The sequence below is a fragment of the Hemiscyllium ocellatum genome, chromosome 27 (genome assembly GCF_020745735.1).
Source record: "Hemiscyllium ocellatum isolate sHemOce1 chromosome 27, sHemOce1.pat.X.cur, whole genome shotgun sequence".
NCBI classification, from domain to species: Eukaryota; Metazoa; Chordata; class Chondrichthyes; order Orectolobiformes; family Hemiscylliidae; genus Hemiscyllium; species Hemiscyllium ocellatum.
In genome coordinates this window covers 8,380,282-8,406,418 of record NC_083427.1, presented here as the reverse complement: position 1 = coordinate 8,406,418, position 26,137 = coordinate 8,380,282, and the positions used below count along the sequence as shown (strand labels likewise).

Below are 26,137 nucleotides of genomic sequence, written 5' to 3'. Positions count from 1 at the left end.
TGGCCTGTTTCCGCACTGTAGGGATTCTAAGTGACTTGGCAGCAGAGACACCTCAATGTCCCAATGGAGCAAACGCTGCGAACGATCAATCATCTGGGGCTTGCACGTCACAAAGGAATCCGCACACAGTGACGGGAGGACTCTGGACCAATAGGAAACTGGTGGGCGGGCCGGAGGACCGTGGGGATCGGACTGGTCCTCCAACCAATCGGGTTGAACGCGGGGGGGGCGGGGAAACACGTCATTGTCCCCACGGCGTGTGTTGCAGTCCGGTTTGGTGGATGGTACGGCAGTGCTCCTAGCGAGGCGGAATTAACAGCGGCGAGCGGTAGAGAGAGGATACCAATGTGGATTGGAAGGTTTCATAAACGCCCGGTGCAGGCCGCCAGAGACGCGACGGCTTTCTCGGTCCCGGGTTTTGCTGCTAACGGGAAGATGGCTGCGGGCCTCAGGCTGTCAGAGGGACCGCGTTCGCCCTGCCATCTTTGTGAGGGGCAATGGTCCCTTTGCGGCCGCCATCTTTGTAAGGGGCACGGGTCATTTCAGGCGCATGCGCGGTGTTCCGTCTGCTGGGTGGTTTCACGCGCGCCCACTCAAATCCAGGGAAATGTTCGGTTCTATATTTCTGGATTTCTATCGTGGAATGGCAATGATAGATCTTATTTTTTTATTCTTTTGCAAACTGTTTTTACAGGATGCGAAGGATTTGCAGACCGGCTCTGCAGAAACAAGCACTATACCAAGATCTGGCAGAGTCACTCCATTCGTCAAGATGTAAATAGAGCGGCAGCTGCTGCTGCTGCCATGTCTGGCAGGATTAAGGTTTGTCTGTGTAGTATTTTCCGTTACTGAGCCAAGAGGTTGTCTGCATGCAAAGGCGGAATGGTGGCCGTAAAAGGGACATGATTTGGAGATGCCGGTGTTGGACTGGGATGTCCAAAGGTAAAAATCACACAACACCAGGTTATAGTCCAACAGGTTTAACTGTGTACTCCACAACCACCTGATGAAGGAGCGTCGCTCCGAAAGCTAGTGTGCTTCCAAATAAACCTGTTGGGCTATAACCTGGTGTTGTGTGATTTTTAACTTTGTAAAAGGGACATGATGGGAACGAGGAGGGCGCATACACCAGCGTTCTGGATGATCCCACGTACAAAGAAGCAGAATGTGAGAGGCGAATAAGGTGTCAGTATTGTCCTGTCTATAGTTAACAGAGGAATGGATGACACTTTCAGAAACAGTTAAACCAAGATAGGTGCCACAGTGGTATTATCACTGGACTAGCATTCTAGAGATAATTTTAATGTTCTGGGGAGCCAGGTTCAAGAGTGGAATTTGAAATTTAAAAAAAAACACTGTGAATGATGATCATTTGGAAAAAAAATCTGGTCCACTAATCTCCTTTCAGCATGAGGAGAAGTAAACCTGGCCTCATGGCATTGATCGAAGCTCCCATGAAGTCTGATGACATCAGTTAAGATGGGCAAGCATATTGCCTGTTGATCATACCAGAACACACTTTGTCCACTACCTGAGCTGATGAATCATATTCTTCCATGTCAAATGCTTGGATGGAGTCCTGAGGATTCCAAGAGAACAAAACATACTTCAGATGAGAGTTAAATGATGACCATTGATGTTCTTGTAGACCATGATAAAAGCACATTTGGTCCACTGACATCCTTCAGGGAAGGAAAGCTGGCATTCTTATCCTGTCTGACCTAAATGTGTCTCCACGTTCCCACAACGTGCATGACTCTTAACTGCCCTCTGAATCCATCAAAAATTGTCAACACAATTAAACTGTGTGGATGGCCTGTATTGGTGTAAGCTACTAGGATCTATGACGGCAAGCACCGTCCTGTCTTAGGGCAGCACTGTGGCTCAGTGGTTAGCATCGCTGCCTCACAACGCCAGGGTCCTGGGTTTGATTCCACACTCGGCGACAGCCTGTGCGGAGTCTGCCTTTTCTCCCTGTGTCTGCGTGGGTTTCCTCTGGGTGCTCTAGGTTCCTCCCACAGTCCAAAGATGTGAATGCTAGGTGGATTAGCCGTGGGAAATGCAAGGTTACAGGGTGAGTCCAGATGGTGTACTCTTTGGAGTGTCATAGAATTCCACAGCACGGAGGCATGCTGTTTGGCTCAAACTGGTCCATGCCAACCTAAGTGTCCATCCACGCTAACCCCATTTCCCTGCACTTGTCCCATTTCCTTCTAATCCTTCCCTATCCATGTATTTGTCCAAATGCCTTTTAAATGCTGTTCATGTACTCGCCTCAACCATTTCTGTTGGCAACTCATTCCGTATGTGTACTACCCTCTGCGTAAAAAATGTTGCCCCTCAGGTTCCCTTTTATTCTTTCCCCTCTAACCTTAAACTGATGCCCTCTAGTCCTCGATTCCCCAACCCTGGGAAAAAGACTGAGTGCATTCACCCTATCCATGCCCCTCATGATCTTGTACACTTCTTTAAGGTCCTCCCTCAGGCTCCTACGCTCCAAAGAAAAAAAGTCCTAGTTTGTCCAACCTCTCCCTATAACTCAGACCATTGAATCCAAGCAACATCCTTGTAAATTTCTTCTGTACTCAGTTTAATAACACATTTCCTATTGCAAGCTGAAGGCAATGCTACAAGTGTGGCCTCACCAACATCCTGTACAACTCTTTACCACCTTCTCTACTCATTGCCATGACTGATGAGCACCAGTGTGCCAAAAGCCGCCTTCACTGCCTGAGAGAACCATGCACCTGAACTCCGAGGTGCCTCGATTCCACTGCACTCCTAAAGGCCCTGCCATTCACCTTGAAACTCCAACCTCGATTTGACTTTCCAAAATGCAAGACCTCACACTTACTAAGTTAAATTCCATTTGCCATTTCTCGGCCCACTTCCCCAGCTGATCATGGTCCTGATGCAATTTCTGACAACCTTCCTCACTGTCCAAGATACTGTCTATTTTAGTGTCATCTGCAAATTTACTAACCATGCCTTGTACATTCTCATCTGAATCATTGATATTTGGGCGGCTCGTGGCACAGTGGTTAGCTCTGCTGCGTCACAGCGCCAGAGACCCGGGTACAATTCCCGCCTCAGGCGATTGACTGACTGTGTGGAGTTTGCACATTCTCCCCGTGTCTGCGTGGGTTTCCTCCGGGTGCTCCGGTTTCCTCCCACAGTCCAAAGATGTGCAGGTTTGGTGAATTGGCCGTGCTAAATTGCCCGTAGTTTAGGGGCGGGGGTAAATGTGGGGGAATGGGTCTGGGTGTGTTGCGCTTCGGCGGGTTGGTGTGGACTTGTTGGGTCGGAGGGCCTGTTTCCACACTAAGTAATCTAATCTAAAGTTATTTAATCTAAAACAGTAATGGGCCCAGCACCGACCCCTAAATTACTCCACTAGTCACAGGCCTCCAGTCCAAAAGCATCCTTCCACTATTATCCTCTGCTTCCTATCATCAAGCAAATTATGTATGCAATTTGCCTAGATTCCTTGTGATCTAACCTTACAGAACAGCCTACCATGTGGAACCTTATCAAAGGCCGTACTGAAGTCCCTATAGACTATGTCTGTTGCCTACCATTGTCAACCTTCCTGGTCACTTCATCAAAGAACTCTAACAAGTTTGTGAGGCATGATCTCCCTCTCACAAAGCTATGCTGACTATCCTAATCAAGCCCAGTCTTTCCAAATGCATGTATATGTTATTCCTCAGAACCTTCTCGAGTAACTTGCCTACCCCAGATGTTAGGCTTGCAGGTCTATAGTTCCCAGATTTTTCTTTGCAGCCTGCCTTGTATAAGGACACAACATTCACTACCCTCCAGTCTTCCAGGACCTCACCCATAGCTAACGATGATGCAATGATATCATTCAGGGCCCCTGCAATTTCTTCTCTCATCTCTTGCCATGTTCTTGGCAATATCTGGTCAGCACCTAAAGCTTTATCCACCTTCATACATTCTAATACATCCAACACCTCCTCTACTGTGATATGGACTGTCCCCAAGATATGGCCACTAACTTCCCTAAGTTCCCAAGAGTTCATGTCTTTCTCCACAGTAAACACAGAGGAGAAATACATTGAGAACCTTGCCCATCACCTGCGGTTCTACACAAACAAATCCACTTTGGTCCTTGAGGAGTTCTATTCTCTCTCTAGTTATTCTTTTTCCTTTAATATACTTAAAGAACATCTTTGGATTCACCCTCATGTTTTCAGTCAAGGCTATCTTGAGCCCCCTTTTTGACCTTCTGATTTCCTTCTTCAGTATACACCTGTGTTCCCGATATACCTCCAGCAATTCCCTTGATCCCGGCTGCCTGTACCCGAGTCATACCTTCTTATTTCTGGTCAATGCCTCAATATCTCTTGTCATCCAGGGTTCCCTATTCCTACCAACCTTCCCTATAACCTTCACAGGAAGATATAGACCTTGAACTTTGGCTATCTCACTTTTAAAGGCCTCCCACTTGCCAGAGGTTCCTTTGCCTGCAAACAAACTACTCCCATCAACCCCTGCAAGCTCCTGTCTAATTCCATCAAAATTGACCTTGCCCAAGTATAGAACGTGAACCTGTGGACCAGTTTTGTCCGCATCTGTCACTATTTTAAAATTAATAGATCTCTGGTCACTGGTCTGAAAGTGCTCCCTCAGTCTTGACTTGTTGGGCTAATGGCCTGCTTCCACACTGCATAGATTCTATGATTCCATGAACTTGCAAGTTTCTGTCTGGTTAATGCCAATGCTGGGACCAGCTGTCTCAAAGACTAGCCGAACAACAGCCTGACATACACTATCAGAATCATACCTCACACACCATGCCCCAGATGACCAAACTGTCCTTGAGAATGTGCTCTCAGACAAGCAGGTGCAATGACACACTGGTGTAAAGATGGCTGAAAGGGCCAGATACCATGAAGTCTCTATCATCACAGAGCCTTAGAATCCCTACAGCATGGAACCAGGACAACTGGCCCAACAAGTCCACACCCACCCTCCGAAGAGTAGCCCAGCCAGACCCATTCCCCACCTGTTCGACATTACCCCTGACCACTGCACGTAATCTACACATCCCTGAACACTGTGGACAATTAGCATGGCCAATCCACCCTAACCTGCACATCTTTGGACTGTGGGAGGAAACCGGAGCACTCGGAGGAAACCCACACAGACACGAGGAGAATATGCAAACTCCACACAGACAGTCCCCCCCAAGGCTGGAATCGAACCCGGATCCCTGGCGCTGTGAGGCTGCAGGGCCAACCACTGAGCCCGCCCCTGTCCTCGTGCTAGTTTGAGGTCTCACGTGGCCAAGGGACCGCTCGCTGTCTCTCTCAATTTGGAGGAAGCCCTGCGGGTGACCAGCATATCCTCTTGGTGTGGGATGGCAACACCACTACTGGCCACGTTGGTTGAGTCCTAAAGGACATTGCCGTTAGACAGGGTGTGCAGCAGGTAGTGAAGGAACTAATGAGAGAGGCAAACATATCTTACCTCATCTTCACCAATCTTTCTGCCACAGGTACATCTATCCATGACAGCATTGGTTGGAGAGTGACCACTGCACAGTTCTTTGACACATTCCCTACTCTATCATTACCATAAAGCCAGGGGACTAACCCCGATCTAATGAAGAGTTCAGGACATCATGCCAGGCTCAGCGTTGAGCACACCTAAAGAAGAGGTTTAACCTGGTAAAGGAATGCAAGTAGACCATTTGTGTACCAAACAGCAAAAGCATCAAGTGACAGATAAATCTAAACAATTCCACAGTTAAGGGATCAGATCACGGCTCTGCAGTCCTGTCTCATCTCGTCATGAATGTTGGGGGACAATTAAACCACTCATTGGAGAAGGTGGCTGTGTAAATATTCCCATACTCAAGGATGAGCATATCTGTGCAAGAGATAAGGCTGAAACACTCAAGGGAACAGTGTCTTGAATGACCCCAGCTTCCCAGGGAGGTTGAATGTGGGAGGTCAGTCAGTTGTGCATTAAAATATTTGAGTCTCGAGGTAACCGAGGAATGGGTGAGAGTTTCGGCTGCAGGTGTTTGCAAGACTAGAGTGGAGTTGGGTCACGTTACTGAGATGAAAACAGGCAGTTTTGGTGCTGTACGTTGTAAGCTCAGCTCAGTGTGAAAGACTTCATTACAGTTGTGAACAGCTGGTTTCAGATTCACACATTCACCAGGCAGAGGGACGGAGTCGGTGGTTAGGAATTTTTCCCAGTGTTTAATTGGAGGAAATCCCTGCTCATCCTGTGCTGGATGTCACACAAGTCAGGGCAGCGCGTAACTTGGAGAGGGTTTTGGGGGTGTTGGTGTTTCACATAGACCATCTAACCTAGACATTCGGGCTGGTGAAGGCTGAAAGTTTTGAGAGATTCTGTCAGACTCCTGGTTGAGTTGTGCCCTTCCTCAATCCCTCTGCTTCACCTCTTCCTCGTCGTTCCCATTTTCTCTCTGTGTCTTCACTCCCATCGAGGCCAGAGTCCTGCGCAGGTCCGGGCCAGGTGACGGATTCCACTCTCTGATCGACAGGAGTGAACCACTTGGCTTTTATGACAGCCCAGCAGCCTTCGTTCACTTTTAGATTGTGTATCATGAATCCAACAGATTAGCAAATTCGTTCAACTCTCGCAACCAACTTGCGGGGTTTATTTTTAATGGGCACTGTCTAACTCCCTTTGTTAAATCAATTTTCCAGGGAGTTAGAAGGGCAGGATTTGCAGGTGGGAAACTGCCACCAGCCACCGCCACCCGGATTTGATGTCGTTCCCTGAATGGTGACCCCAATATAGTCAGATTTGGAACATGGAAGGAGAGAGCGCCACTCACGGTGGTGACAAACCATACCCATTCTCGCAGCGTTTCAGTGACTCGCCTGGACTGACCCAACAGCAGCGTAGTCACACCAAGGAGAAACCATGGAAGTGTGGGGATTGTGGGAAGGGCTTCAGATCCCCATCCGAGCTGGAAACCCATCGACGCATTCACAGTTCGGAGAGACCGTTCACCTGCCCTGACTGTGGGAAGGGTTTCACTCGGTTAACGTCAGTGCTGACGCACAAGCTGGTTCACACTGACGAGAGACCTTTTAAGTGCCCAGAGTGCGGGAAGTGCTTCAAAAGTTCCGGACAACTGTTGAGCCATCAACGTGTTCACACTGATGAGAGACCGTTCCGATGTTCTCACTGTGGGACTGGTTTTAGGCGATCATCTAACCTCAGTATACACCAGCGAATTCACACTGGGGAGAGGCCGTTCATCTGCTCCGAATGTGGGAAGAGGTTCACTCGGTTGTCTCACCTACTGACACACAAGGGAGTTCACAAGTAACTGCTCACTGTTGGGATTTTGCTTCTAATCGTAACCAGCACTGAACTCACATATTGGAATCTGATTTCACTGATGATATTAACTCCAGTTCTCGTCGATTTGATTTTTTTTTGCTTAGTATTAGCAATGAGCTTTGTGTTCAAGACAGTGTGTTTGTTCTTCGTAATATCTCGAATATGAGTTTTTTCCACACCTCTCCTTTTCCCCTGTCTCTTCCATCCTCAACAATTGCAAGGGGTTCATGGAGCTTCCTTGAAACAACCTGTCCAGCTGCCTCTGCTGCTTCCCTGTCTTCCCTTGAGCTGAGCTGTCCCTAAATCTGCCCTTGTTGGAACTCGCTACTTGCATCTTTCTCCAGTTTCCCTCCTCCATGCTGTCATACACTGTGTGTGATTGGCGATCTTTATTGGTTGTCAGTCTTTGAAGGGAGCCCACCATTCAAACATAGCTTTTCCCACTGACCTCTCATTCTAGTCAATCCTGCCCAACTCTGTCCTTGCCCCTGTTGAAGTGAGCTCTCCTCAATTCAAAATCACCAGAACACCAAGTTATAGTCCAACAGGCTTAATTGGAAGCACTAGCTTTCGGAGCGCTACTCCTTCATCCGAAAGCAAGTGCTTCCAATTAAACCTGTTGGACTATAAGGTGTTGTGTGATTTTTAACTTTGTACACCCCAGTCCAACACCGGCATCTCCAAATCATGACTCCTCAATTGAAATTTCTAACTCTGGATTGATGCTAGTGATGCTGCTGCATCATCCTGCACACATACAACCACTGTCTCTTAAATGCTCTGCACTGACACCTTAGCAACTTGGCCCATGTTGTAGAGAAAAATTACTCCAGAATCAGATTTAGCAGCAAGTCAAAGCAGAGTTGACTAAACAAAAGCTTTTGAGAGCAGCGAGGTCACCCAAAGCGCAGGGTTTCGACCAAACAGTCTCCCTAATTGCACAGATCCCCCAGGCCTTTGTATCCTTAACCACAGCAAAATGCACCATTTCAATCACGTAAACTGTCCTTCAGACAGAACATCCCATGCGTATCATCCCCGCACAGGTTTCCGCCTGCTGAGACTGCAGCCACTGGCGAATTTGGGTTTGTGGTTTTGCTCGGTAATACTCATACTTCCTGTTAATCCAGCTTGCTCCTGCAGCAGTCAGCACTTTAGCAAGATTGAGCACAAATTGCCACAAAGGTGTGTCAACCATCCCAGCATGCTTTACACATGTAGTCAGCAATCCCAGAATGCTCGACTTCACTCCCCCCCCCCCCCCCCCCCCCCCCTCCCCGCCACAACCTTATGATCAGAGGCCATGGTCAACCAGGGATTGTAGGTGTGACTGCATTTTTATTTGTTCAATGGATGCAGACTTATATAGGAAACTCCCCTGCGTGCAATCCAGGATAACGTGTTCCTCGCTGTCCCTTACACTACCAATGTTCAATCTATATTGGATAACTGAACTCTCTCAATATAACTACACTTTTTCATTTGCATCTTTACGGAATTTCCCTGCAGATATGTTCCTCTGCATTCCTTTCTTTCTATAAACTTGCTCAGCAACGTTATTGTATCTGTTTTGTACCTTGGGTCGAGCCAGATCAATTTTGTTCTTGAACCTTTGAGATATCCTTGTTGCCCGGATGGTTGATGCTCTCCTCAACGGATAGTGCCACCCTCTTCCTTTTCTATCTTTTCTAAAAAATACTTGTGCCCAGAAATAATTAACACGCAGTCTCTCCTTGAGACAGCTCTCTGTTAGTGCAGCAATAGAACCAGTGACTCTTTATTTTTCAATCCTTCAAAAATATGTGCAAGTAAATCTTAATTGTTCTGTCAGTTCTCTGGCTTTTATCTCATTGCATTGCTATGGTTTCTGATATACATACTTCTTTGTTCTTAGTACCTAAAATTTAACAAATTTAGTTGAATATATAACTGAAAATTTTCAAATTACAGAGTAGCCCTTTTTTGGTCTTTAACTGAACCTTTAAAAATAACTATTATAAAATAACTGAAGTATTCTGATGCAGAAATTGCCATTCTCCTTTTTTTCCAATAACCTGGTACATTTAAATTTAATTAAATGTACTCATCTAATGCCCCTCATAGATTCCCTGCAGTGCGGAAACAGGCCCTTTGGCTCAATAATCCACACCGACCCTCTGAAGAGTAACCTCCCAGCCCCATTTCCCCACTCCTGACTAATGCACTAACCTACACATCCTTGAACACTATGGGCAATTTAGCAGTCAATTCGCCCTAACCTGCGCATCTTTGGACTGCGGGAGGAAACCCACACAGACATGGTGGTGGTTGGTGGGGGTGGGGGGGGGAGGAGGGAGGAGGGGAGAGAATGTGCAAACTCCACACAGACAGTTGCCCGAGAGTGGAATCAAACCTGGGTCCTGACGCTGTGAGGCAGCAGTGCTGACCACTGAACCACTACGTGGCCTCTCAGCGACCAAAGTCTAGATCATGAATAAAATTTTTTAAAAAAATGCCAAGGGATCCAATACTGAGCCCTGTGAAAATCCATTTCAAACCTTCCTCCAACCTGAAAAATTTCCAATGACCCATTACTCTGTTTCCTATCCCTCAACCAACTTCATATCCATATCACGTTTCTCTCGAGTTTGCTGTGTGACACTGTATGGAATCTCTTCTGACAGAAAGAAAAACCTCCAGCAAGTTAGTGACATGCCTTTCGTAAATACATGCCACCTCTTCCTCACCTACCCACATTTCTGCATGTGACTACTAATTCTAACCCTAATAGTTGTTTCTCGAAGGTTCCCCACGGCTAGTATTAAACTGACCACTCTGAAATTGCTGGGATAGTTATTAAACCAAGGAGAAGCTGTTTGCATTTCTGCAGTTTTGGGGGAGCAAGGAAGACTGAAAGGTTGGGCCCGTCTCCCTGCAATGTCTTTCAGTGCTGTTTCCTTGGATGTATCTTATCTGTTGAACCGAAATGTCAGCATTCTAGTCAATGTCTCTTCCACGTCAATTTTCAGTCGTTCTACTGAGTAAGTTTTGTCCTCTGTCACCATGACCTGGGAAATATCTTCACACTAACATTTCACACGAAGCGGGAGGGGTTTACTGGATTATTATGTCAAGCTCAAATGGTCATCAATGTAGACGTCGTGGAGAAAATGCAGAGAATCAGCAGGAGATGTGGAAACTTTTTCAAGAAGTAGGTCTTTTATTTGCAAATAAAAAAAACCGTGATACTCCAGAAAGCGAATTCTTGAAGGCAGCAGAACGTCCGGGTCCATGGCTCTTTCTACCTTTTTGTTAGCAGATCAGCATGTCCACCTGTGTTACTCAGAATTACCTCAGACCAGATTTACAAGAAACCAATCATATTAGTTCCCATTATCTCGCTACTTCCGCGAATTTAGTTTTTCCTACATTCTACGTAATATTATTCTAATGTTGCAATTAGATATTTTACTACCAACTGTGCAACAATTGTCTTCCATCCCAGAGCCTATTCCATATTATTCTAACGTCATAATGAGATATTTATTGTCATGACGTGTTTCAATCTGCCATGACGATATTAAGCAGGTGAAGCTGACTTTACTAGTTGCTATCTCATCCCGTTATAGTGACCTTTCAGCCCCAACCTTACTCTGCCAATGGTGTACGAGTATTCTGCTATTCATATCCCATCCTGCCACAGTGACCTTTTGACTAGCATTCCACAGACCCCTTGTAACAGATCGCCAGTGGTCTTCATGCCTTATCCTTTCCCATGCTTTCATGCTCTTTATTTTCCATACAGTGTCCTCCATAACCCTTTGAAGATTGAGCAAAACGGGGGGAAAGTTCAGAACAGCAGAGTTTCATAGAACATAGAAAAGTACAGCTCACAACAGGCCCTTTGGCCCATGACCGTTGTGCCGAACTTTCGCCCAGAGTTCACCTGCAGGGTCACGGCGGCCATCTTTATTTGGGGGCAATAGTTGAGAGAAGCTTGAAGACAACTTGTCAATCACGTTGCATTCGCCTTTCACAAACAATGTTTTGTTGATGAGGCAAATGCTGCTCTGTGGATCGCGTTACTTCATGGGATGTCATCCCACACGTGTCCGAGGATCTGTGGTTCTACCTAGAACCGAAACTCATGGCTATGAGTTGACATCATCCTCACATTGAAGGACTGTTGACCACGGTGAGGCACAATGTGATATGGAGAACAATGAGGGAATGTTGTGAATTTCAATTCTGAGCCAACAGTATAAACATAGAGTCATAGAGATATACTGCACGGAAACAGACCCTTTGGTTCAGATCATCCAGGCTGACCAGATATATTAAGTTAAACTACTCCTTTTTGCCAGCACTTGGCCCATATCCCTCTAAACCTTTCCTATTCATGTACCCATCCAGATGGTTTTTAATTATTGTAATTATACCAGCCTCCACCACCTCCTCTGGTATCCCAAACACACACTGCATGAAAACGTTGCTCCTTAGGTCCCTTTTAAATCTTTCCCCTCTCACCCTATACCTATGCCTGCTAGTTCTGGACTCCTCCCACCCCAGGGAAAAGACCTTGTCTATTTACCCTATCCATGCCCCTTATGATTTAATAACCCTCCATAAGGTCACCTCTCAGCCTCTGGTGCTCCAGGGAAAACAGTCCCAGCCTATTCATACTCTCCCTGTAGCTCAAACTCTCCATCCCTGGCAACATCCTTGTAAATCTTTTCTGAACCTTTCCAAGTTTCACAACATCCTTCCTCTAGGAGGGAGACCAGAATTGCACGCAACATTTCAAAAAGTGGTGTGACCAATTCTTTAACAGAATGTTAGAAAAGAGGAGGGAGCGGGCACGGGTTTGGGTCTGGCTGTGGATGTTCTTTGGAGGGTCACTGTGGACCTGCTCCACCGAATGGCCTGCTTCCACACTATGGCGATTCTATAAACGAACACACTGACGGGAAACACAAACCAAACATTGTTATGAACGTTGAACAAAGAAATGATATTGAGCAAAAGTGAAACAAATGAGAGCTCTACCCATTGGAATTGAGAAGAATGAGATGTGCTGTCATTGAAACATACTGGATTCTTGCAGAGCTCAGCAGGGTAACGTGGTGAGAGGATGTTTCCCCTCATGTGAGAGACTAGGACCAGAGAGGATCGTCTCCAAATAAAGTGGTGCCAATTCAAGACTGAGATGAGGAGGAATTTATTCTCAACAGGTTGAGTGTCTTTGGAACTTGTTGCTGCAGAGTCCTTGAGGCCAAGATGGAGAGAGTTTTGATCAGGAGGGAAATCAAATATTATCAGGGAAAGTGGGTTGCTGATCCTATTGAATGGGGGAGCAGGTTCAACAGACCAAACATCTGACCGTTGCTCCCCTTTCTATGGTCTTAATGGGAAGCAGTCAGGTTATTTCAGAGGTGAATGTTTTTGTCCATGCATTTAAATTGTGTGTTTTTCATGCTATGCCCCCATTCCTTTTGACATGTCTCATGGCTCCTTTACTTCTTAATCCATGTCCAGTATTTGGTTTCATTTCTGCCCTTGCTGATCACCTCTCTGCCATTTGTTTGACTTCCTCTGTCTCAAATAATCGGTACATTTTAGCTCGTGTTTAGTGTTTTGCTTCTGTTACTGTCAAGTGTGTCTAAGTGAGGTTTCCACCACTGTCCATGTCCTGATAATGTGCTGCTGTCTTCCTGATGAAGGGCTCATGCCTGAAACGTCCTGCTCTTCGGATGCTGTGCTTTTCCAGCACTGTGCTCGTGACTCTGATCTCCAGCATCTGCAGTCCTCACTTTCTCCCTGCTGACTGACCAGCTGTATCTTCCCACAACACCTTTCACAGTCAGGTATTCTTTATCCTGTGCTCAGGTCCATTTCTCTTGCCCTTCTCAATTTATATTGAACGTCACATTCTGCACCGTATTAGCGTGTTCAAAGTTATTTTGCAGTAGTGTTACAAAAGAACTTCTAGCCAGTTGCGTAGGAGATATTCAGCGAGATGAACACTGCTTATTCAGAGAATTTAGGATGCATTATAAAGGCGATAATACCTGGAGAGGTTCAAGGAGGAAATGGGGAGTCCGGCCTGGCGGTATTATTGGTGGACTGTTAATCCAGAGACCAGGGTCCAAATCCTGCAATGGCAGGTGGGGGAGTTTACATTCAATAAAAATCTGGAAGTAGTAGGATAATGATTACCATGAATCCATTGTTGTTTTTTTGGAAAAACCTATCTGGTTCACTAATATCCTTTAGAGAAGGAAATCTGCCACCCTTATCTGGTCTAGACCACGTGTGACTCTGGAACTGAAGCCATGTTGTTGACGTTAACTGCCCTTGGGTAATAAATGATGCCGATATCCTGTGAATGACGGTGCTACTACCAAAGGTGGAGATAGTCAAATCAGGAATCCCGTACAATAACGGAATTAGAGAAAAGCAGACATCATGGTGATCTGCGGCTGGAATAGATCACAGAGGCAAGGAGGAATCAGATGCAGGGGTCTGAAGCATAAATGAATTTTATAACTCTGGTACCTTATCACTGAGCAGAGGTAAACAAGTCTTGGTGCAAGCGAGCACAAGGACAGCAGAGTTTTGGGTTACCTCAAGGTCGAATGTGCGAGAACAGCCAGGTGTATGTCAGGATAGTTAAATCTAGAGGTAACAAGGGAATGCATGACAGTTTCATCAGCAGAAGAGCTGAGACTCAGATGGAATCGAGTGATATTACTGAGGGGGAAATAGGCGATCTTGGTCATGATGGGGATATGTGCTTAGCAACTAATAGAGTCATACAGTACAGAAACAGACTTTTGGTCCATGCCAACCAGAAACCATAAACTAATTTAGTCCCATTTGCCAGCTTTTGGTGCATATCCATCTTAAACTTTTCCTATTCGTGTCCGCACTCTTGGGGTGAAATATTTCTCCATTGTAGTGAACAGTCTGGTTCAGACTCAGAGTTACCAGAGACAGGAATGGAGTCAGTGGTGACTCTGTGGAACTTGTATGTTGAACTCTGTGGGACTGGAGCAAAATGTCTTCCGTGTTTACAATATTTGACTGAAAGAAATTTCTGCTCATTCAGTACTGGATGCCAGACTGACCCAGACTATGGTCCTGTCCCTGACAAACATTAGTGTCCCAGTTGGGTTTTTACACCAAATCAGCAGCTTTCATGGTCACCTTCTCCAAGTGTCACCTTCACTTGAGATCCATTTAACTCCATTTCACAATCCAGCTTTGTGCAGGTTGTCTCTCGTTCCTTTTTTCTGTGTTTTAAATCCATTTCACAGGAATCTAGAATGAGAGGATTTGCAGTCAAAAAAACTCCAAACTCAACATCACTTAAGGATCTTACAGAGTCTGTCGGCATTTGGATGAATACCATTGGATTTCGAAAGAAACAGCACTGTTCATGTGTTCTGTATGTGGACACAGATTCCGACAATCATCTGGCTTCTCAGAACATGAAGACAGACAAAAGATTTACTCACTCATCCCATTTGCTGACATACCAGCGAGTACGCACTGAAGATAAGGCATTCACCGGAGTCGATTGTCGGAAAGGATTCATTCAGTTCTTACATCTGCTGAGCCAATAGCAAGGTCAGTCTGGGGAGAGGCTATTCACCCGCTCTGAATGTGGGAAGGTATTGACTGCCTCATCCACTGTGAAGATGCATCAGTATGTTCACACTGATTTGACAGTGCTGCTCCTTTAACATGTTGTCATGAGTGTTTTTTTTTTCAAAATGGGATGTAAAAAGCAGAGGCTCTGATTTGTCTGGGATAAAGACCACTTGATTATGGATAACAGATACTGTCAGGGAAAAGCGGCTTTTAGGTTTTTTTTGAAAAAAATGCTTGGACATTGAAAAGGGGAATGGCCAGTTCTCTCAATTCAGGAATTTGTCCAGTTTGATTTTGGGTTTTAGTAAGCAATCTATCCAAAGCTGTTGGTTAGAGAGCTGCCGGTAACAGGGAAGCAGTTACAGTGCAAAGTGGTCTAGCCTGAACATTCCCTCCTGTAAGAACCTGTGTTTGATTGACTTTCTTTTTTGTGCCAAGGGGTGTGTTTATGAGGATGTTTCAGAAAATTGGAACAGCTCCTTTAAGTTGCAGGAGTATCGTGTTGGTCGGGTTTTCAAATTGTTGTTATTGTACATTTAGTTTTTGTTTGTTCGTGTTTCAGTTGATAGTCTGTAAATAAATTCTATTTTTTTTAGAATTGAGTGGTTTCACCTGCTGCATCGCTCCTGTAATATCCACTTAATATCTACTTAAAATAACTAGAAACGTTATGATCTGGGCTACCTTCTTGAAATGTTTCAGGCCATCTAGCCTGGCCCATAACACAGAGAATATGCCATTTAAGTGCTCTCACTGTGGACTGGGTTCAAACACTCATCAAACCTCAAGAGAGGTTGATACTAGTGATCAGCCATTTACCTGCTGTGTGTGTGGAAATTGATTCACTCAGTCATTCCATTTGCTGAGGTATCAGAGAGTACACAAGTAACTACAGTGATGATGCTCAGTTCTTAATTTGTAGGGTTTATTATTCACAAGAATTAGATATTAGGTAATACACAGGTTTTCTCTACTTAAATTTAATAAGGCACTAGGACAGGTTGTGATAAAAAAATGAGGTCTGCAGATGCTGGAGATCACAGTTGAAAATGTGTTGCTGGTTAAAGCACAGCAGGCCAGGCAGCATCCAAGGAATAGGAAGTTCGACATTTTGGGCATAAGCCCTTCATCAGGAATGAGGAGAGTGTGCCAAGCAGGCTAAGATAAAAGGTAGGGAGGAGGGACTTGGGGGAGGGGCGATGGAGATGTGATAGGTGGAAGGAGGTCAAGGTGAGGGTGATAGGCCGGAGAGGGGTGGGGACGGAGAGGTTAGGAAGAAGATTGCAGGTTAGGAGGGCGGTGCTGAGTTGTGGGAACCGACTGAGACAAGGTGGGGGGAGGGGAAATGAGGAAACTGGAGAAATCCGAGTTCATCCCTTGTGGTTGGAGGGTTCCCAGGCGGAAGATGAGGCGCTCCTCCTCCAGCCGCCGTGTTGTTATGTTCTGCCGGTGGAGGAGTCCAAGGACCTGCATGTCCTCGGTGGAGTGGGAGGGAGAGTTAAAGTGTTGAGCTACGGGGTGGTTGGGTTGGTTGGTCCGGGCGTCCCTGAGGTGTTCTCTGAAGCATTCTGCAAGTAAGCGGCCCGTCTCCCCAATGTAGAGGAGGCCACATCGGGTGCAGCGGATGCAATAGATGATGTGTGTGGAGGTACAGGTGAACTTGTGGCTGATATGGAAGGATCCCTTGGGGCCTTGGAGGGAAGTGAGGGAGGAGGTGGGGGCGCAAGTTTTACATTTCCTGCGGTTGCAGGGGAAGGTGCCGGGCGTGGAGGTTGGGTTGGTGGGGGGTGTGGACGTGATGAGGGAGTCACGAAGGGAGTGGTCTTTGTGGAACGCTGATAGGGGAGGGGAGGGAAATATATCCCTGGTGGTGGGGTCCGTTTGGAGGTGGCGGAAATGACGGCGGATGATACGTTGTATACGGAGGTTGGTGGGGTGGTAGGTGAGAACCAGTGGGGTTCTGTCTTGGTGGCGGTTGGAGGAGCGGGGCTCAAGGGCAGAGTAGTGGGAAGTGGAGGAGATGCGGTGGAGGGCATCGTCGATCACGTTTGGGGGGAATCTGCGGTCCTTGAAGAAGGAGGCCATCTGGGCTGTGCGGTGTTGGAACTGGTCCTCCTGGGAGCAGATGCGGCGGAGACGAAGGAATTGGGAATATGGGATGGAGTTTTTACAGGGGGCAGGGTGGGAGGAGGTGTAGTCCAGATAGCTGTGGGAGTCAATCGGTTTATAGTAGATGTCTGTGTTGAGTCGGTCACCTGAGATAGAAATGGAAAGGTCTAGGAAGGGGAGGGAGGAGTCTGAGACAGTCCAGGTGAATTTGAGGTCGGGATGGAAGGTGTTGTTAAAGTTGATGAACTGTTCAACCTCCTCATGAGAGCACGAGGCAGCGCCGATACAGTCATCGATGTAGCGGAGGAAAAGGTGGGGGGTGGTGCCAGTGTAGTTGCGGAAGATGGACTGTTCCACATATCCTACGAAGAGACAGGCATAGCTGGGGCCCATGCGGGTGCCCATGGCAACTCCTTTAGTTTGGAGGAAGTGGGAGGATTGAAAAGAGAAGTTATTCAGGGTGAGGACCAGTTCAGTCAGTCGAAGGAGGGTGTCAGTGGAAGGGTACTGGTTGGTGCGGCGGGAAAGGAAGAAGCGGAGGGCTTTGAGTCCTTCGTGATGGGGGATGGAGGTGTACAGGGACTGGATGTCCATCGTGAAAATAAGGCGTTGGGGACCGGGAAGCGAAAATCCTGGAGGAAGTGGGTGGTGTCCCGAATGTAGGTGGGGAGTTCTTGGACTAAAGGGGACAGAACCGTGTTAAGGTACGCGGAGATGAGTTCGGTGGGGCAGGAGCAGGCTGAGACAATGGGTCGGCCGGGGCAGGCAGGTTTGTGGATTTTGGGCAGGAGGTAGAAACGGGCGGTGCGGGGTTGTGGGACTATGAGGTTGGAGGCGGTGGATGGGAGATCCCCTGAGGTGATGAGGTTATGGATGGTCTGTGAGATGATGGTTTGGTGGTGGGAGGTGGGGTCGTGGTCAAGGGGGCGATAAGAGGAGGCGTCCGCGAGCTGGCATTTGGCCTCAGCGGTGTAAAGGCCAGTGCGCCAAACTACCACCGCGCCTCCCTTGTCTGCGGGTTTGATGGTGAGGTTGGGGTTGGAGCGGAGGGAGTGGAGAGCTGCACGTTCTGAGGGTGAGAGGTTGGAGTGGGTGAGAGGGGTGGACAGGTCGAGTCGGTTAATGTCGCGGCGGCAGTTGGCTATAAATAGATCGAGGGCTGGTAATAGGCCAGCACGGGGTGTCCAGGTGGATGGGGTGTGTTGGAGGCGGGAGAAGGGGTCGTCAGAGGGTGGGCGGGAGTCTTGGTTGTGAAAGTAGGCACGGAGGCGAAGGCGGCGGAAGAATTGTTCAATATCTTGCCGCGTGTTGAACTCATTGATTCGAGGGCATAGGGGAATGAAGGTGAGGCCTCTGCTGAGGACTGATCTTTCATCCTCAGAGAGGGGGAGGTCTGGAGGGATGGTGAAAACACGGCAGGGCTGGGAGCGAGGACCTGGTGTGGGACTGGAGCTGGGGTGGGGGCGGGGTTAGGGGCGGGGACAGAGATTGATGTAGGGGCGGGGTTAGACGTGGTGACGTTGCTCGGTGTGGGGGCGGGGTCATGCGTCGTGACGGAAATAAGCGTGGGGGCGGGGTTACATGTGGTAGCGAAAGTCGGCATGGGGGCGGAGAAACCTGAGGCATTGTGGTCCTGCAGGTTAGTGATGTCAGTGGGGGCAGAAGTGGCTGCGGCGACGGCAACCGAAGGGGCAGAAATGGTTGTGGCGACGAGAGAACCGTAGTCATTCCCGGTAGCCGCGGGGGTCGCGAGTCCATTGGCGATCTTCCTGGCGATCGTGGAAGCGGTTGTCTGTGCGGTGATCGCCGGGGCGGTTGTTTGGGTGGCGATCGCGGAGGCTCCGAGGTCGGTGGGGGCGGAAGTGACGTCACGGTCGGCAGCGGCCGTTGGTGCCGTGGGCGCTGTAGCGGCCACATGTGTAATGGCGACCGACAGGCCGATAGAAGATTCTGGAACAGTTGAGGAACCACAAGTGTGGGGGTAAGTACATGAAAGTTTTCGGTACTTACTGAAAGCCAAGAACACAAGCAAATGAGAGTTGAAATTTCACAGGCTGTGATTGTAATCTTTCAATCTCAATTACTTTTGGGGTGTGCTGGAGAAATGGAAAAATTGAAAACATTACGGTTTGCAGAAAAGGTGCAAAGATAAAACATGAATCTGCAGGCCAGTCAGGTGAATTTTGATGGTTGAGAAACTTTTAGAAACACTACTTTGGGATGTAATTAATAGCAACGTGGATAATTAGGGAAACATAGCATTAATTTCTTCAGGCAAAGTCAGGACTAACCTGCTGCAGTGCTTTGAAGAGGTCAAAGAGTGGAAGTATGTGGGCTTCCAACACAAGTTTGAGTCAGTGGTACACAACAGGCTTCGTGAGCAATGTCAGAACTCATTAAACAAGAGATAGCAACAACATGGAGACAGACATGGCTGAATGATACAGAGCAAAGAGCAGCATTTCATGATGTTTAACAATTGGAGAAACGTGTATAGTTGAGTTCTCCAGGGTAAATGTTGTTGCAGTTGCCTTTCTGCATATCTACTGCCAAAATTCATTTGAAAAAAACTTTGATATTTAGCAATTGTGTAAAACGCCATGTCTGCTATAATCACAGTTTGGTAAGTTTGCGGAGGATGGGGTTTAGTTTGGATAAATTTGAGGTGTTGCATTTTGGGAAGGCAAACCAGAGTAGAACTCATACACTAGATGGTAGGGCTTTGTTGCCAAATAAAGAGACCTAGACGTGCAGCTGCGTAGCTCCTTGCAAGTTGAGTCACAGGGAGACAGGGCGGTGAAGATGTTGGTTGAGAGAGTGCAGAAAAGATTGACAAGGATATTGTTGGGATTGAAACATAGAAACACATCAAACAGGTATAGGACTAGGCTATTCTGCCCTTTGAGCCAGCACCACCATTCAATATGATCATGACTGACCATGCAATCTCAGTATCCCATTCCACCCCCATACCCCTTGATTCCTTTAGCTGCAAGGACCATGTCCAGCTCCTTCTTATATATATGTAATGAACTGGCCCAACAGCTTTATGTGGGAGTAAATTCCACAGATTCACAACTCTCTGAGTGAAGAAATTCTTCCCCATCTCAATCCTGAATAGCTTACCCCTTATTCTTTGACTCCAACCCCTCATTCTGTACTAGCCTGCCCAGTCCCATCAGGATTGTATAAGTTTCTGTGAAAGCCCCCCTCATTCTTCTAAATTCCAGTGAATACAAGCCCAGTTGATCCAGTCTTGTCTCATATGTAAGAACTGCCATCCTGGCAATCAGTAGTTAATGCTGCTGCCTCACAGCGCCAGAGATCTGGGTTCTGTTCCAGCCTCGAGCGACTGTCTATGTAGAGCTTCCTCAATCTTCCCATGTATGTGTGGGTTTCCGGCAGGTGCTCTAGTTTCCTCCCACAATCCAAAGATGTGCAGGTTAGGCCATGTTAAGTTGCCCTTAGTGTTCAGGGATGTGTAGGTTAGGTGTATTGGTCCAGGGTAAATGGGTAGGGGAATGGGTTTGGAGGGTAGGTGTGGACTGGTTGAGCCAAATGGCCTGTTTCCACACTGCAGGGATTCTGTGATGATTAGCTGGAGTCTCTCAATAGTAAAACATGTCCTTCCTCAGATTAGAAGACTAAAACTAGAAGACAGTACTCAAGGTGTGGCCTCAACAAGGCTCTATATAACTGCAGCAAGACATCCTTACTCTGATAATCAGATCCCCTCATTACAAAACAGAGCATGCCATTAGCTTTTGACTGCCTGCATCAAGACATACCAACATTCAGTAACTGTTCCACTATGACACCCAGGTCTTGTTGCAACTCACTATTTCCTAAACTGCCACCATTCAGATAATAATCTGCCTTTTGTGCCCAAAGTGCGTAACTTCACATTTATCCACATTATATTGTATTTGTCAAGTATTTGCCCACTCAACTAGTCTATCCAAGGTATTCCTGATGAAGGGCTTTTGTCCGAAACATCGATTTTACTGCTCCTTGGATGCTGCCTGAACTGCTGTGCTCTTCCAGCACTTCTCTAATCTAGATTCTGGTTTCCAGCATTTGCAGTCATTGTTTTTACCCAGTCTATCCAAGTCACCCTGCGGACTCTTCCCATCCTCCTCACAGCACACACTGCTACCCAGCTTCGTGTCGTCTGCAAATTTGGAGAAATGGCATTCAAATCCTTTGTCCAAATCACTAATGTATTTTGTGAACAGCTGAGGTCCCGGCACTGAACCCTGTGGCACCCCACCCGTCACTGCCTGCCTCTCTGAAAAGGACCCATTTCTTCCAGTCTGCCAACCAGTTCTCCATCCATGTAAATACGTTACCTCTGATACCATAAACTTTAATTTTTCTTACTAAGCTCTTATGTGCTACCTTGTCAAAAGGCTTTTGGAAGTCCAGATTCACACTTACTGATTCACCATTGTCTACTGTACTGATCACATCCTCAAAGAAAATTCAGAAGATTTGTCAAGCATAATTTTCCTTTAGTGGATCCATGATGACTAGTTCCACTTCTGTTTTCAAAATGCTCTGTTATTACATCCTTGATGGTTGGCTCCATCATTTTCCTCGCCTTCCTTTTTTTTTAAAGAGTGGGGTTACATTAGCTACCCTCCACTCCTTTGGAACACGTCCAGAGTCTGCAGAATGCAGGAAAATGATCGCCAATACATCCGCTATTTCTAGGACCACTTCCTTAAGTACTCTGGGATGCAGAGGGGGAGATAGATACATCAAGCAGACAAAGGAGGCTTACAGTGTCGACAGTTGTTGTTTAATATTCTCTTTTCCTGGAGTTAAAGATTAAATTATTGATTTTTTTCTTATAATGGTGGGATTTGGGTAGTTCTTTGAGCTTTTCAGTGTGTCTGGTTTCAGTTAGCAGAAGGTCGACCCTGTATCTTAACACCAGTCTCGGATGGCTTGCTCTCTTATCAGTTCCCCAAATTTTTAGTCAAGAAAACCAACCCTCCACATATTCCAGGAAATCCTCCTGCATCACATAACTACCAGCTTGTTTAGTCCAATCAATACTGCTGCTTCCTCCGTCCAGGCACACGCTATGCTGTGAATCTGTGGCAGATAATGAGTTATTATTAAATGCAATGCAACTCAGGAACATCATTCCAGGAGTTGGCATATTAATGACGCACCAGACTGTCGATGGTAGGTATTTGAACTGGTAGGTAATCCTTCGCCATATCATTCTCTGTTGACTTGAAATGACACCCGAATATTGAGAAGGTTTATTGTGTTAAAGGAACAAACAACACCTGCATCTTCCCTATGGACACAGCTGTGTTGACCCCACAGACCTCTCTGATATTGCCACAGGGTCGATCCATGTGATGGGAACTCCGTCTCCTTGAGCCAAATAGGTCCTGTTCAGAATAACTGAGTTGAAAATGTGTTGCTGGAAAAGCACAGCAGGTCAAGCAGCATCCAAGGAGCAGGAGAATCGACGTTTCGGGCGTGAGCCCTTCTTCAGGAATGAGCTCATGCCCAAAATGTCGATTCCCCTGCTCCTTGGATGCTGCCTGACCTGCTGCGCTTTTCCAGCAACACATTTTCAGCTCTGATCTCCAGCATCTGCAGTCCTCACTTTCTCCCGGAATAACTGAGTGTCATACTAATATCCTGGACGGGACAGCGGTCCAACTATTTATGTATTTTTTTTTAATCTTGAGTCCAGTTTATCCAAGCACACTGACCTGCTGGTCTGACTATGGAACAGTTCCACCCTCCCCTCACAGTAGAAGCTTGCCAATCACCAGCCACATCTCCTTGTACTCTGTTCATACCTCACAGATATCCAGACTGATAAATAGCTGATGTTTTCTGTACCTACCTCTGTGTGTCCTCCGATATCCAACCCAGATTTTCGAAACAAACATAACAATGATATAAAATCAGGAATAGCCAGAGAAACTCAACAGAGTCTGTGGAGAGGGTTTGGAGTCAATGTTTTGGGTCTAGTGATACTTATCCTGAACTGAGGAAGCTTCACTGGATGCAAAACGCTGACTCTGCTTTGTCTCCACAGATTCTGCCAACCATTTCATGTTTCTACAAGCAATTTCTCAAAGAACAAAGAAAATTACAGCACAGGAACAGGCACGTTGGCCCTCCAAGCCTATGCTGACCCAGTCCCTCTATCTAAACCTTGCACCTATTTTTGTAAGGATCTGTATCCCTCTGCTCCCTGTCTATTCATAAATCTGTCTAGATACATCTTAGATGACACGATCGTACCCGCCTCTACTACCTCAGCAGGTAATGCACCCACCGCCCTGTGCTTAATGGACTTGCCATGCATATCTCCCCTAGACTCTCCCCTCTCACCTTGAACTCATGATTCCGAGTAATTGGGTCCCCCACTCTGGAGAGGAAGCTTCTTGCTATCTATCCTATCAATACCCCTCATGATTTTGTAGACCTCAACCACGTCCCCCTTCAACCTTCATCTTTCTAATGAAAATCATCATAATCTACTCAACCTCTCCTCATAGCTAGCTCCCTCCATTCCAGGAAACATCCTGGTGAACCTCCTCTGCACCCTCTCCAAGGCATCCATATCCTTCTGGTAATGTGGCGACCAGAACTGTACTTGGTATTCCAAGTGTGGCCCAATGTTTTCCATTCACCAGTCACATTTCGTACAATTACAGATATCTAGACTGATAAATTGTTTAAGCCTTCAGTGCATAACTGTCTGTCCTCTGATATCGAACACAGGTTTTGTAAATTAATATACATGAGATACCTTATTAAACGATTGGAAGAAGTAACCAAAATTGTAAGTAGAAGCAAGGCAGAAGGTACATCGTTCATGGAGTTTCAAAAGACACTCAGCAATTTACTATAAGAATCTTGAACGAATTACATTTTGTTTTAGATTAGAATCCCTACAGTGGGGAAACAGGCCCTTTGGCCCAATAAGTCCACACCGACCCTCTGAACAGTAACCCACCCAGACCCATCTCCCCACATTTACCCCTGACTAATGCAACTAACACTACAGGCAACTTAGCATGGCCAGTTCACCTGACCTGCACATCTGAGAGGAAACTGGAGCACCCGGAGGAAACCCACGCAGACACGGGGAGAATGTGCAACCTCCACACAGTCAGTCACCTGAGCTGGATTTCGAACCCTGGTCCCCAGTGCTGTGAGGCAGCAGTGCTAACCACTGAGCCGCATACAAAATAGTAAGGGGAAGAAACTGACAGCAAACAGGAAGTCTGAGCTCAAAGGAGGTTGTCAGATTTGCAGAAGATTGCAAGTGCGAATCTATAGGAACTGGGGGTAATGTTATGGCTGTTTGATATTGTGGCAAACAGTTTTGATTTGGTGATCACAAAACAATTTCAAACATTCCGATTGACAACAAATTATGGAGTACGGTTACAGATCAGGATGCAAAAGTCAAGGAATTTCTAATAAATGGATCGCATTTGGGTAAATGGGTGCCCGACGGATGATAAGTTTTAATTAATCTAAGTCCACGGTGGTGAAATCTGACAGGAGGTATAAAGAGGATAGAGACTCATTGCAAACTGAGAATCAACTAGGCAAAAATGAGTACTGCAGATGCTGGAAACCAGAGTCTAGATTATAGTGGTGCTGGAAAAACACAGCAGGTCAGGCAGCATCCGAGGAGCAGGAAAGTTGACGTTTTGGGCAGAAGCCCTTCATCCATTCCTGATGAAGGGCTTTTGCCCGAAATGTTTATTTTCCTGCTCCTCCGATGCTGCCTAAACTGTTGAGCTTTTCCAACACCACTATAATTTAGAAACTGAGAATCAATCTGAAACAGAACTACAAACAGGTTGAAGGATACACAAACATTTCTAGTGGCTGGGTGCAAAACTGGTGATCATGAAGAGCACTGTGTCACGAGTAAAGCTTTTTGGATATTTTCGGCTGAGGTGGAGAAACGTAGTAATGGAAAGACTGTTTAGTAGAGGTAAAATGATAGCTCTGGTCACTCAGTGCAACATGGACGTGCCATGTCTAACTGCATGCAGTTGTTGCCTCTGCTGTACATACTCCCTAATTCACTATACAACCGTTCATTTGAATTCTCGCACATAACATTGTAGGAGAACAACAACACGGAAAGTGGCCTCACCTGGGGCACTTGATTCTCACATCCTCTTTATCAGAACAGTCGCCCTTGATGACGCAAGTGTGCTGATGGACAATCCCAGAGAAATGATTCATTTCCAGAACACTACACATCTTTCAACCAAACCGGGCTTGATCCTGGTCCATAAGAGGAAGGAAGTGTCAGTTCCAGTGCATTCCCACGGCCCAGTTGTTTGCAAACCACTTCAGTGACTATCGCAAACTGATCTCCATATGCCTTCATAGTCAATCTCTGCCTGACCAACACACCAGCTTCCACTGTCGGCCAGCCTTCACTGCAAGTGTTCCGCTAGACAATCATACAGATGGTTAGACTTTAAATGCCCACTCACTTCTTTGTTCAATCCAGCATTGTGTATAGGCTCAGGTTAAAAAGGCTTTTCCACTTTCATGTGACATGCAGAAAAGCATGAATCGGAATGTTTGACAACATAAATAGTTCAGCCCTCAACACTATTATCTCCTTGAGACTGATTACTAAGTTTGGGAGAAGATTTGTAGCTCGGGTGCTCGTTGTGGTTGTGTTCGCCGAGCTGGGAGTTCGTATTGCAGACATTTTGTCCCCTGTCTAGGTGACATCCTCAGTGCTTGGGAGCCTCCTGTGATCTTTCCTCTGGCATTTATAGTGGTTTGTCTCTGCTGCTTCCGGTTGTCAGTTCCAGCTGTCTGTTGCAGTGGTCGGTATATTGGGTCCAGATCTACAACACTACTATTATAGGACAAGCCAAACAGAGAACAGCCAGGGAATTCCTAGAGGCATGGTACTCATCCACAGATTCTATCAACAAACACATCACCTGGACCCAACATACCGGCCACTGCAGTGGACAGCTGGAACTGACAACCGGAAGCGGCAGAGACAAACCAC

The 26,137-nt window shown here is 46.6% G+C and overlaps 1 long non-coding RNA gene across 1 annotated transcript; it reads left to right on the top strand.

Annotated features, from left to right (window-relative positions):
* The first annotated feature begins 235 nt into the window (after positions 1-235).
* On the top strand, positions 236-10,718 carry LOC132828608 (uncharacterized). The gene is made up of 3 exons (XR_009646134.1): positions 236-359; positions 695-822; positions 6,708-10,718. It is a non-coding gene; the product is annotated as an uncharacterized LOC132828608 (long non-coding RNA).
* The last annotated feature ends 15,419 nt before the right edge of the window (positions 10,719-26,137 follow it).